Source organism: Orcinus orca, chromosome X (genome assembly GCF_937001465.1).
Source record: "Orcinus orca chromosome X, mOrcOrc1.1, whole genome shotgun sequence".
Lineage (NCBI taxonomy): Eukaryota > Metazoa > Chordata > Mammalia > Artiodactyla > Delphinidae > Orcinus > Orcinus orca.
In genome coordinates, this window is record NC_064580.1 from 45,465,543 (window position 1) to 45,478,619 (window position 13,077).

The following is a 13,077-nucleotide window of genomic DNA, read 5'->3' on the forward strand; positions in this document are numbered from 1 at the left end:
ATCATATAGGAAATATGCCAGAACAACAAGAAGAAAAGCATAAAACATTACTGAAGGCTGTAAAAAAAGATACATATATATATATACACACACACACACACACACATATATATATATATATATAAAATAGATTGAGAAATATACCATGTCTTTTGAGATGGATTGATATTTCAAATGAATCCATTAATTCAAGACAATCCTAAACAATATACCAACAATTAAAAAATAATTTAAACAAGAAACCTAAGAAGACAATTTAAAATTTTTTCTGTCATAAAAAACAGACAAGAAGAGAAGGCAATCTGAAAAAAACATTAAATATTGTGGGTAGTTTGACAACAAGGTATCAGAGCTCTAGTAATTCTAAAAAGAGTACAGTAATGGTCTGTTAATAGAAAATTGCATCAATGGTAGAAAAGAGAGATGTCAGAAGCAGACCCATTAGATATGGACATTTGTTTTCGAGAAACATGGCATTTTAACTCAATGGGGAAAAGTAGGAATATTTTATTGTAATGGGAAAATAGGTTATTAACTTGGGGAAAAAGGTGTGCTTATCTCTCATATAATTCACAAAAAAAACCCAAGATAGGTAAAATACCTAAATGTAAAATCAAAACTATAAACAGTTTTTAGAAAATAAATAAGAGACTAATTTTATGACCTAGAGATAGGAAAGGATTTCTTCAAGAAGATAAAAGTCATCATAAAGGAGAAGACTGATCAATCTGAAAACATAAACCTTTTTTTAGAAATCTTACAACTAAAAAGGTAAAGATAATAGACAAATTGGAAAGAAATATTTGAAATGTATAAAAATGCCAAAGATAAACATATGAAATATATAACAATTTTATGCAAACTATTTAGTAAATCCAAAAAAGAAAAACAATAGTGAAATGCTTAAGGATAAACACAGAATATTCTCAGAAGCATTCATTATAATTATAAATGGTTGTATAAGGAAATAATGCAACCACAAACAACAATAATGAATTATACTTTTTCACAGATCAGATGGCAAAATAAAAAATTTGCAATATTAGTCTGGGCTGGAGAAAATGTATTCCTGCGGTGAGTGGTAATATGTATTAGTTTTGCCTCTTTCGTTTGTGAGGGATTTTACGTTTTCCCCCCAGCTTTATTGAGAAATAATTGCCCTATATATTGTGTAAGTTTAAGGTGGCCAATGTAATGATTTGTTACACAGGTGTGTTGCAAAATGTTTACCACAATCGGTTAGTTAGAACATCCTTCCCCTCATGTAATTATCATTTTGTTGTTATTCTTGGTGTTATGGTAAAAATATTTAAGATCTCCTCTCATAGTACCTTTCAACTTTACAATACAGTATTGTTTGTTTGTTTTTTTTACAACATTATTGGAGCATAATTGGTTTACAATGGCGTGTTAGTTTCAGCTTTATAAAAAAGTGAATCAGTTATACATATACATATGTTCCCATATCTCTTCCCTCTTGCGTCTCCCTCCCTCCCACCTCCCTATCCCATCCCTCTAGGTGGTCACAAAACACCGAGCTGATCTCCCTGTGCTATGCGGCTGCTTCCCACTAGCTATCTATTTTAAGTTTGGTAGTGTATATATGTCCATGCCCCTCTCTCGCTTTGTCAAAACTTACCCTTCCCCCTCCCCAAATCCTCAAGTCAATTCTAGAGTAGGTCTGTGTCTTTATTCCTGTCTTACCCCTAGCTTCTTCATGACATTTTTTTCCTTAAATTCCATATATATGTATTAGCATACAGTATTTGTCTTTCTCTTTCTGACTTACTTCACTCTGTATGACAGACTCTAGGTCCATCCACCTCATTACAAATAGCTCAATTTCGTTTCTTTTTAGGGTTGAGTAATATTCCATTGTATATATGTGCCACATCTTTTTTTTTTTTTTAACATCTTTATTGGGGTATAATTGCTTTACAATGGTGTGTTAGTTTCTGCTTTATAACAAAGTGAATCAGTTATACATATACATATGTTCCCATATCTCTTCCCTCTTGCGTCTCCCTCCCTCCCACCCTCCCTATCCCATCCCTCCAGGTGGTCACAAAGCACCGAGCCGATGTGCCTGTGCCATGCGGCTGCTTCCCACTAGCTATCTACCTTACGTTTGTTAGTGTATATATGTCCATGCCTCTCTCTCGCTTTGTCACAGCTCACCCTTCCCCCTCCCCATATCCTCAAGTCCGTTCTCCAGTAGGTCTGTGTCTTTATTCCTGTCTTACCCCTAGGTTCTTCATGGCATTTTTTTTCTTTTTCTTAAATTCCATATATATGTGTTAGCATACGGTATTTGTCTTTCTCTTTCTGACTTACTTCACTCTGTATGACAGACTCTAGGTCTATTCACCTCATTACAAATAGCTCAATTTCATTTCTTTTTATGGCTGAGTAATATTCCATTGTATATATGTGCCACATCTTCTTTATCCATTCATCCGATGACGGGCACTTAGGTTGTTTCCATCTCCGGGCTATTGTAAATAGAGCTGCAGTGAACATTTTGGTACATGACTCTTTTTGAATTTTGGTTTTCTCAGGGTATATGCCCAGTAGTGGGATTGCTGGGTCATATGGTAGTTCTATTTGTAGTGTTTTAAGGAACCTCCATACTGTTCTCCATAGTGGCTGCACCAATCCATATTCCCACTAGCAGTGCAAGAGTGTTCCCTTTTCTCCACACTCTCTTCAGCATTTATTGTTTCTAGATTTTTTGAGGATGGTCATTCTGACTGATGTGAGGTGATATCTCACTGTAGTTTTGATTTGCATTTCTCTTATGATTAATTATGTTGAGCATTCTTTCATGTGATTGTTGGCAGTCTGTATATCTTCTTTGGAGAAATGTCTATTTAGGTCTTCTGCCCATTTTTGGATTGGGTTGTTTGGTTTTCTGTTATTGAGCTGCATATAAATTTTGAAGATTAATTCTTTGTCAGTTGCTTCATTTGCAAATATTTTCTCCCATTCTGAGGGTTGTCTTTTGGTCTTGTTTATGGTTTCCTTTGCTGTGCAAAAGCTTTGAAGTTTCATTAGGTCCCATTTGTTTATTTTTGCTTTTATTTCCATTTCTCTAGGAGGTAGGTCAAAAAGGATCTTGCTGTGATTTATGTCATAGAGTGTTCTGCCTATGTTTTCCTCTAAGAGTTTGATAGTTTCTGGCCTTACATTTAGGTCTTTAATCCATTTTGAGCTTATTTTTGTGTATGGTGTTAGGGAGTGATCTAATCTCATACTTTTACATGTACCTGTCCAGTTTTCCCAACACCACTTATTGAAGACGCTATCCTTTCATAACTGTACATTCCTGCCTCGTTTATCAAAGATAAGATGACCACATGTGCATGGGTTTATCTCTGGGCTTTCTATCCTGTTCCATTGATCTATCTTTCTGTTTCTGTGCCAGTACCATACTGTCTTGATTACTGTAGCTTTGTAGTATAGTATGAAGTTAGGGAGCCTGATTCCTCCAGTTCCGTTTTTCGTTCTCAAGATTGCTTTGGCTATTTGGGGTCTTTTGTGTTTACATACAAATTGTAAAATTTTTTGTTCTAGTTCTGTGAAAAATGCCAGTGGTAGTTTGATAGGGATTGCATCGAATCTGTAGATTGCTTTGGGTACTAGAGTCATTTTCACAATGTTGATTCTTCCAATCCCAGAACATGGTATATCTCTCCATCTATTTGTTTCATCTTTAATTTCTTTCATCAGTGTCTTATAATTTTCTGCATACAGGTCTTTTGTTTCCTTAGGTAGGTTTATTCCTAGATATTTTATTCTTTTTGTTGCAATGGTAAATGGGAGTGTTTTCTTGATTTCACTTTCAGATTTTTCATCATCAGTTTATAGGAATGCCAGAGATTTCTGTGCATTAATTTTGTGTCCTGATACTTTACCAAATTCATTGATTAGCTCTAGTAGTTTTCTGGTAGCATCTTTAGGATTCTCTATGTATAGGATCATGTCATCTGCAAACAGTGACAGCTTTACTTCTTCTTTTCTGATTTGGATTCCTTTTATTTCCTTTTCTTCTCTGATTGCTGTGGCTAAAACTTCCAAAACTATGTTGAATAAGAGTGGTGAGAGTGGGCAACCTTGTCTTGTTCCTGACCTTAGTGGAAATGCTTTCAGTTTTTCACCATTGAGGACGATGTTGGCTGTGGGTTTGTCATATATGGCCTTTATTATGTTGAGGAAAGTTCCCTCTATGCCTACTTTCTGCAGGGTTTTTATCATAAATGGGTGTTGAATTTTGTCAAAAGCTTTCTCTACATCTATTGAGATGATCATATGGTTTTTCTCCTTCAATTTGTTAATATGGTTTATCACATTGATTGTTTTGCGTATATTGAAGAATCCTTGCATTCCTGGAATAAACCCCACTTGATCATGGTGCATGATCCTTTTAATGCCCTGCTCGATTCTATTTGCTAGTATTTTGTTTAGGATTTTTGCATCTACGTTCATCAGTGATATTGGCCTGTCGTTTTCTTTCTTTGTGATATCCTTGTCTGGTTTTGGTATCAAGGTGATGGTGGCCTCGTAGAATGAGTTTGGGAGTGTTCCTCTCACTGCTATATTTTGGAAGAGTTTGACAAGGATAGGTGTTAGCTCTTCTCTAAATGTTTGATAGAATTCTCCTGTGAAGACTTCTGGTCCTGGGCTTTTTTTTGTTGGAAGATTTTTAATCACAGTTTCAATTTCGGCACTTTTGATTGGTCTGTTCATATTTTCTATTCCTTCCTGATTCAGTCTTGGCAGGTCATGCATTTCTAAGAATTTGTCCATTTCTTCCAGGTTGTCCATTTTATTGGCATAGAGTTGCTTGTAGTAATCTCCCATGATCATTTGTTTTTCTGTAGTGTCAGTTGTTACTTCTCCTTTTTCATTTCTAATTCTATTGATTTGACTGTTCTCCTTTTTTTCTTGATGAGTCTGGCTTCTGGTTTATCAATTTTTTTATCTTCTCAAAGAACCAGCTTTTAGTTTTATTGACCTTTGCTATCGTTTCCTTCATTTCTTTTTCATTTATTTCTGATCTGATCTTTATGATTTCTTTCCTTCTGCTAACTTTGAGGGTTTTTTGTTCTTCTTTCTCTAATTGCTTTAGGTGCAAGGTTAGGTTGTTTATTCAAGATGTATCCTGTTCCTTAAGGTAGGATTGTATTGCTATAAACTTCCCTCTTAGAACTGCTTTTGCTGCATCCCATAGGTTTTGGGTCGTCGTGCCTCCATTGTCATTTGTTTCTAGGTATTTTTTGATTTCCTCTTTGATTTCTTCAGTAATCACTTCGTTATTAAGTAGTGTATTGTTTAGCCTCCATGTGTTTGTATTTTTTACAGATCTTTTTCTGTAATTGATATCTAGTCTCATAGCATGGTGGTTGGAAAAGATACTTGATACAATTTCAATTTTTTTTAATTTACCAAGGCTTGTTTTGTGACCCAAGATATGATCTATCCTGGAGAATGTTCCATGAGCACTTGAGAAAAGTGTGTATTCTGTTGTTTTTGAATGGAATGCCCTATAAATATCAATTAAGCCACCTTGTTTAATGTATCATTTAAAGCTTGTGTTTCCTTATTTATTTTCATTTTGGATGTTCTGTCAATTGGTGAAAGTGAGGTGTTAAAGTCCCCTACTATGAGTGTGTTACTGTCGATTTCCCCTTTTATGGCTGTTAGTATTTGCCTTATGTATTGAGGTGCTCCTATGTTGGGTGTATAAATATTTACAATTGTTATATCTTCTTCTTGGATCTATCCCTTCATCATTATGTAGTGTCCTTCTTTGTCTCTTCTAATAGTCTTTATTTTAAACTCTATTGTTTCTGATATAATAATTGCTACTCCAGTTTTCTTTTTGTTTCCCTTTGCATGGAATACCTTTTTCTGTCCCCTTACTTTTATTCGTATGTGTCTCTAGGTCTGAGGTGGGTCTCTTGTAGACAGCATATATATGGATCTTGTTTTTGTATCCATTCAGCCAATCTGTGTCTTTTGGTGGGAGCATTTAGTCCATTTACATTTAAGGTAGTTATCAATATGTATGTTCCTATTCCCATTTTCTTAATTGTTTTGAGTTTATTATTGTAGGTCTTTTCCTTCTCTTGTGTTTCTTGCCTAGAGAAGTTCCTTTAGCATTTGTTTTAAAGCTGGTTTTGTGGTGCTGAACTGTCTCAGCTTTTGCTTGTCTGTAAAGGTTTTAATTTCTCCATCAAATCTGAATGAGATCCTTGCTGGGTAATCTTGGTTGCAGGTTTTTCTCCTTCATCACTTTAAATATGTCCTGCCAGTCCCTTCTGGCTTGCAGAGTTTCTGCTGAGAGATAAGCTGTTAACCTTATGGGGATTCCCTTGTGTGTTATTTGTTGTTTTTCTCCTGCTGCTTTTAATATGTTTTCTTTGTATTTAATTTTTGACAGTTTGATTAATATGTGTCTTGGCATGTTTCTCCTTGGATTTATCCTGTATGGGACTTTCTGTGGTTCCTGGGCTTGATTAACTATTTCCTTTCCCATATTAGGGAAGTTTTCAACTATAATCTCTTCAAATATCTTCTCAATCCTTTTCTCTTTCTCTTCTTCTTCTGGAACCACTATAATTCGAATGTTGGTGTGTTTAATGTTGTCCCAGAGGTCTCTGAGACTGTCCTCAGTTCTTTTCATTCTGTTTTCTTTATTCTGCTCTGCAGTAGCTGTTTCCACTATTTTATCTTCCAGGTCACTTATCCGTTCTTCTGCCTCAGTTATTCTGCTATTGATCCCATCTAGAGTATTTTTAATTTCATTTTTTGTGTTGTTCATCATTGCTTATTTCATCTTTAGTTTTTCTAGGTCCTTGTGAAATGTTTCTTGCATTTTCTCTATTCTATTTCCAAGGTTTTGAATCATCTTTACTATCATTTTTCTGAATTATTTTTCAGGTAGACTGCCTATTTCCTCTTCTTTTGTTAGGTCTGGTGGGTTTTTATCTTGCTCCTTCATCTGCTGTGTGTTTTTCTGTCTTCTCATTTTGCTTATCTTACTGTGTTTGGGGTCTCCTTTTTAAAGGCTGCAGGTTCGTAGTTCTCATTTTGTAGGCTTCCTTGTGGAGGAGACTAGTGCCTGTGTTCTGGTGGATGAGACTGGATCTTGTCTTTCTGGTGGGCAGGTCCACATCTGGTGGTGTGTTTTGGCGTGTCTGTGGACTTATTATGATTTTCGTCAGCCTCTCTGCTAATGGGTGGGGTCATGTTCCTGTTTTGCTAGTTGTTTGGTATAGGGTGTCCAGCACTGTAGCTTGCTGGTCGTTGAGTGAAGCTGGTTGCTGGTGTTGAGATGGAGATCTCTGGGAGATTTTCGCCATTTGATATTATGTGGAGCTGGGAGGTCTCTTGTGGACCAGTGTCCTGAAGTTGGCTCTCCCACCTCAGAGGCACAGCACTGACTCCTGGCTGCAGCACCTAGAGCCTTTCATACACATGGCTCAGAATAAAAGGGAGAAAAAGTAGAACGAAAGAAAGAAAGAAAGAAAGAAAGAAAGAAAGAAAGAAAGACAGGCGGGAGGGAGGGAGGAGGGAAGGAAGGAAGGAAGGAAAGAAAGAAGATAAAACAAAATAAGATAAAATAAAATAAAGTTATTAAAATAAAAAAATAATTTAAAAAAAAATTTTTTTAGAGGAAAAAAAAATAACGCACCGATAGAACCCTAGGACTAATGGTGGAAGCAAAGCTATACAGACAAAATCTCCCACAGAAGCATACACATACACACTCACAAAAAGAGGAAAAGGGGGGCTTCCCTGGTGGCGCAGTTGTTGAGAGTCTGCCTGCTGATGCAGGGGACACGCGTTTGTGCCCCGGTCTGGGAAGATCCTACATGCCGCGGAGAGGCTAGGCCCGTGAGCCATGGCTGCTGAGCCTGCGCGTCCAGAGCCTGTGCTCCGCAACGGGAGAGGCCACAACAGTGAGAGGTCCGCATACTGCAAAAAAAAAAAAAAAAAAAAAAGAAGAAAAGGGGAAAAAATCGTAAATCTTGCTCTCAAAGTCCACCTCCTCCATTTGGGATGATTTGTTGTCTATTCAGGTATTCCACAGATGCAGGGTACATCAAGTTGATTGTGGAGATTTAATCCGCTGCTTCTGAGGCTTCTGGGAGGGATTTCCCTTTCTCTTCTTTCTTCTCACAGCTCCCGGGGCTCAGCTTTGGATTTGGCCCCGCCTCTGCGTTTAGGTAGCCGGAGGGCGTCTGTTCTTCGCTCAGACAGGACGGGGTTAAAGGAGCAGCTGCTTCGAGGACTCTGGCTCACTCAGGCCGTGGGTAGGGAGGGGTATGGAGTGCGGGGAGAGCCTGCGGCGGCAGAGGCCAGCGTGATGCACCAGGCTGAGGCGCGCCATGCGTTCTCCCGGGGAAGTTGTCCCTGGATCCCAGGACCCTGGCAGTGGCGGGCTGCACAGCCTCCCCGGGAGGGGGGTGTGGATAGTGACCTGTGCTCACACACAGGCTTCTTGGTGGTGGCAGCAGCAGCCTTAGCGTCTCATGCTCGTCTCTGGGGTCCGAGCTGTTAGCCGCTGCTCGCGCCCGTCTCTGGAGCTCCTTTAAGCAGTGCTCTTTATCCCCTCTCCTCGTGCACCAGGAAACAAAGAGGGAAGAAAAAGTCTCTTTTCTCTTTGGCAGGTCCAGACTTTTCCCCGGACTCCCTCCCAGCTAGCCGTGGTGCACTAACCCCCCGCAGGCTGTGTTCAGTCCTCTCCCTGCGCCCCGCCCACCCCGGCAGGTGAGCAGACAAGCCTCCTCAGACAAGCCTCTCGGGCTGCTGAGTGCCGGTTGTCACTGATCCTCTGTGCGGGAATCTCTCCTCTTTGCCCTCCGCACCCCTGTTGCTGCGCTCTCCTCCACGACTCGGAAGCTTTCCCCCTCTGCCTCCCGCAGTCTCCACCCGCGAAAGGGCTTCCTAGTGTGTGGAAACCTTTTCTCCTTCACAGCTCCCTCCCACTGGTGCAGGTCCCGTCCCTATCCTTTTGTCTCTGTTTATTGTTTTTTCTTTTGTCCTACCCAGGTACGTGGGGACTTTCTTGCCTTTTGGGAGGTCTGAGGTCTTCTGCCTGCGTTCAGTAGTTGTTCTGTAGGAGTTGTTCCACGTGTACATGTATTTCTGGTGTATCTGTGGGGAGGATGGTGATCTCCGCGTCTTACTCTTCCGCCATCTTCCCCTATCTCTCCCTACAATACAGTATTGTTAACTATACTCACCCTGTTGTACATGAGTTCTCTGGAATTTATTCATCTTATAACTGAAAGTTTGTACACTTTGACCAACATCTCCCTATTTCCCCTACACCCAGTGCCTGGTAACCATCAGTCTACTCTCTGTTTCTATGAGTTTGATGTTTTTAGATTCCACATATAAGTGAGATCATATAATACTTGTTTTTCTATGTCTGACTTTCTCATGTAGCATAATGCCCTCAACGTCAATCCACATTGACACAGATGGCAGAATTTACTCATTTCTCATGGCTGAATAATGTTCTGTTGTATGTATATACCACATCTTCTTTACCCGTTCATCCACTGATGGACACGAAGGTTGTTTCCATATCTTGGCTATTGTGAATAATGCTGCAATAAAATGGGAGTGTTGATATCTCTTCAATATCTTGTTTTCATTTCCTTTGGAAATATACAAAGAAGTAGGATTGCTGGATCATATGATAGTCCTATTTTTAATTTTTGAGGAAGCTCCATACTGTATTTTTAGTGGCTGCACCAATTTACATTCCCACCAACAGTGCACGAGGACTCCCTTTTCTCCACATCCTTGCCAACACTTGTTATCTCTTGTCATCTTGATGATAGCCATTCTAACAGGTGGAAGGTGACATCTCATTGTAGCTTTGATTTGCATTTCCTTAATAATTAGTGATGTTGAACATCTGTTCACGTACCTGTTGGCCATTTGTATGTCCTCTTTGGGAAAAAAATGTCTATTCAGGTCCTCTGCCCATTTTTAAATTACATTATTTGATTTTTGCTATTGAGTTGTATGAGTTCCTTATAGATTTTGGATATAAAACCCTTATTTTTTTGGTTTGCAAATATTTTCTCCCATTCCACAGCTTGCCTCTTTATTCTGTCAATTGTTTCTTATGTTGAGCAGAAGCTTTTTATTTTGATGTAGATCCACTTGTATATTTTTTATTTTCTTGCTTGCACTTTTGGTATCATACCCCCAAAGTCAGTATATTATACACCTGTAACATATAATGTTGTACAGCAACTATGCTTCAATTAAAAAATTTTAAAAGAGCTAAGATTATAAAACTTCTAAAAAAAAGGAGAAAATCTTAGTGACCTTGGATTTCACAAAAATTTCTTGATTACAGCACAAAAAAACAAACTACAAAAGAAAAAAATAAATAAATTGAACTTCAAAATTAAAACATTTTGCTCTTTCAAAGACACTGTTAAGAAAATGAAGAGGTAAGTGAGAGCCTGGGAAAAAATAATTTGCAAAACACATACCCAACAAATGACTTGTAACTAGAATATATAAACAGCTCTGACAACCTAATAAAAGGAAGATCAACAGTGCTCATTTCAGTGATACAGAGAAGATTAGCATGGCCCCTGCACAAGGATAACATACAGATTCATGAAGCATTCCATATTTTTCAGTTATAAGGTAAATAAGTACTAGGGAGGTAGTGTACAGCATGATAAATATAATTATCATTGCTGTATGTTATATGTGAAAGTTGTTAAGAGAGCAAATCTTGAGTTCTCTTCACAAATACAATTTTTTTTCTTTTTCTTTTATTTTGTATCTGTATGAGATAATGGATGTTCACTAAACTTATTGGGGTAATCATTTCATGAAGTATGTAAGTCAAATCATTATACTGTACATCTTAAACTTATACAGTGCTGTATATTAATTGCATTTCCATCAAACTAGAAGGAAAAAAATTTTTAATAGAAAAAAGCTCACAAAAAATAAATCTCCAGGTTCAGATGGTTTCACTGAAGAATTTACCCAACATTCAGAAAATAACACCAATTTTACATAATGCCTTCCAGAAAATGGAAGAAACATTACTTATTTTTAGACTAATATTACCCTGATACTTCTCTTTGAGTATCATTATATCTAATACATTTTCACTTATTTGGTATTACACATCTATTATGGATGAAGACAACCCGAGTAGGTCTGCCTCTTAGAACTGGCCTTATATACTGAACAAACACCCCCTGGGTGAAGACACAATAGGAGTGGCTCTATGCCTCCCCACCTGGCTTTTGCAGAAGTGACCCAACCATAATGACTTATGTATGTATCTCTGAAAACTGAAACTATGTGAAGCAAGCTGAAGAGGGACTAGCCTCAGCTTTGACCCTTTATCTCTGCACCATGTTGGGAGGGAGAAGAGGAAGACTGCTAGAGGGTCCTGTGGCTGGAACTTTTGCACTCAGGAGGGCAGTTTCTGAGGGTCTGGACACGATGTGGGTAAGGATTCCACATGACTGTAGACCACATGACGTGCTGGATGCCGCCCAGAGAGAATTCCTTTTGCCTTTGGTAAACCCTTGCCCCACTTTCCTTAGCCCCGCACCAAGTCATATTCCAGCATCTGGCAGGGGCTGCACCTTTACTCTTGGACAGCCTACCCTCGGCTCTGCATCAGAGATTTGCCTTCTGAGGAGATTACTGGCCTGAATTATCGACGGCCTGCTAAGGTCCCACTGGCAGTCGGCTGGCACTTCTGGATGAAAGGGGTATTCTGTTTGGAAGACAGTGCCTGCTTGGGGGGTGGTGGTGACCAGACGTAAAAGACACCATTGCCCATGGCCTGAGACGATTTTAAAAGAGAATCTTGTGCTTAAGTTGTCCCAAACCACAAGCATCTACGCCTGGCACTCTTTTTTTTTTTTTCAGATGAGAGCATTTATTGAGCTAAGCCCCCTTCTTAGGACTTTGCCTGTACTGTCCGTTTCTTCAAGGGCCCTATGAGGTAGGTGCTCCCATTGCCCCATTTTGCAGATGAGGAAACTGAGGCACAGAGAGGTGTGTCACTGGCTCAAGGTAGAGTGGGGAACAGGTTCCTGCTCTGAGTCAGGAAGTCACCTACTCTATGGGAAGTGGTGGGGTTGGGCTCCAAGCCCACCCTGCTGTCGGCCGAGGCCTGGAGTGTGGTGTAAACCTGGGCTTCTTCCTGCGGGGGCTGGAAGGATGTGCCTGGGTGCAGTGCTGGGGCCTGGGAAGCTCCCAGATTTGAGCCAAGATCACCCAGGCTATGCCCTCCCCACAGGCCTCAGCCTACCTGAAACAGAACAAGTACCAGCAGGCGGAGGAACTGCACAAAGAAATCCTCAGCAGGGAGGCCCTGCCTGCCCCTCTTGGTGAGCCCCCAGCCCCTACCCTCTGCCCCAGGGGGCTCCTCAGCATCCCCACCACAATGGCCCCATCTGTTCCCCAGGAGCCCCCAACAAAGGCACAGCTGGTGATGCAGAACAGCAGGTGAGGACATACGCCTGGCACTCTTACTCTCCATCTTCCTCACACCAGATAACCTGCCGCTTGCCAAGACCAACTACTAGTTCTTCTTGCTCCTGGGCTTCTGGTATTAACAAAGGACTGGAAGTACAATGCGCAGTCTTGGGCTTCAGAGCACCCACCCCTTGCGTGGTTTTGGTCCAATCACCAGCAGAGGGGACGGAAAGACACGCGAGAGGACCTTCAGAAAAAAACGCTGGATCGTGGCGGGAACTTCAGGAATGTCCAAACTGGGGGCTCTATGAGCAATGGACTGGACTGAGCAGGTTAAGGGTAAGGAGAGTGAGTGGCCACGGAGGACCTCCCTCTAGTGACAAGTTTGGGAGGTGGGCAAGGAAAAATAGTCTGGACCTCATACCTGGCAGAGACAAACTTAGGCGTGAGGGATGTAGTTAAAGAAGGAAGCTTTCTCTGGATAAAATACTAATACTATGAAAAATGAATTTTAAAATAATGGCATATTAAGCTTTTTATTATGAAAAGTGAAGAGAATAAACTAATAGAAACCAAAATAATAACAAC

The 13,077-nt window shown here is 39.9% G+C and overlaps 1 pseudogene; it reads left to right on the forward strand.

The window, feature by feature from the left end:
* The first annotated feature begins 10,581 nt into the window (after positions 1-10,581).
* LOC117197527 (uncharacterized) lies at positions 10,582-10,673 on the forward strand (annotated as a pseudogene).
* Positions 10,674-13,077: the final 2,404 nt, after the last annotated feature.